Genomic DNA, 1,219 nt, shown 5'->3' with positions numbered 1-1,219 from the left:
GAGAGAGAGGCTGTGTGTTTTTAATAGGTTAAAGTCTATGAAAGGACAATGAGTAGACATACTGGGCAGGTTAGTAGAAAGTACACAGTTGGACCAGGATCAAATCTTGCCTGTAGGACATGTCTGTGATGTGTAGGAATGCTTGTGGACATTCCTTTGACTTTTTGAGATGGAGTTTCATTCTTGGTTCCCAGGTTGGAGTGCAGTGGTGCAGTCTTGGCTCACTGCAACCTCTTGTGGGTTCAAGTGATTCTCGTGCCTCAGTCTCCCAAGCAGCTGGGATTGTAGATGCCTGGCAATTTTTTGTATTTTTTAGTAGAGATGGGGTTTCACCATGCTAGCCAGGATGGTCTCGAACCGCAGGTGATCCACCAGTTTTGGCCTCCCTAAGTGCTGGGATGACAAGTATGAGCCACCATGCCTGGCCTCTGTTTTGTGCAGTAGCGAGAGGGGCTTGAATGCATCCCAGTCCCTAGGAATCTCCACAGTGAAAGAAGCCATGGCTGGTGTTCGGTGTATTTCAAACTTGGATAAATGTACTGTTAAAAGAATGTGAGGCCCTGTACTTTCTCAATCCTGGTTTTGAAAACTACCAACGTTTTTCTTTGCATCTTATAAGTTAACAGGCTGAAGGCCTTAATTGGGAATCAGAGTAGGGTCTCCCATACTGGTTGGTTTGGTAGTTAACAGCTAAAGCTGGTTGACCTTAGCATGGTGGTGACATTGAGTGGCCTCATGGAAAGCAAGGAGCTCCGAGATACTTTCTCTGAAGTGTGTGTAACCTGGAAATGTGTTAACATCGAAATTGTCAACTTTATGTACTCTGGCTTTTCTGAGAAAAGTTCACTTTGAATTCTAGTTTCCATGTATCACCAGTCTTTGTTGACATTTTTGAGTGCCTGTTGCATATATGGGACTGTTAGGGCTGTTACATATGTTCAATTAGAATGGAAAGCAGGTGAAGTGTCTTACATGTGTGGTTTTTTTTTTGTAGAGATGGGATTTCACCACATTGTCCAGGCTCAGATTTTTTTTGTTATTGTGGTATTTCCATGTCCACTGTCACCTCAGCTGCAAAACACCAAAGTCAGAAGGAATGTTAATCCCAAGGTTTGGTTTGGTTTGGTTTTGTTTTTCTTGAAACGGAGTCTCCCTATGTCACCCAGGCTGGAGTGCAGTGGCACAATCTTGGCTCATTGCGACCTCTGCCTCCAGAGTA

This window comes from Mandrillus leucophaeus, unplaced genomic scaffold, assembly GCF_000951045.1.
Source record: "Mandrillus leucophaeus isolate KB7577 unplaced genomic scaffold, Mleu.le_1.0 Scaffold864, whole genome shotgun sequence".
In the NCBI taxonomy this organism is placed as follows: domain Eukaryota; kingdom Metazoa; phylum Chordata; class Mammalia; order Primates; family Cercopithecidae; genus Mandrillus; species Mandrillus leucophaeus.
This window is presented reverse-complemented; position numbering follows the sequence as displayed.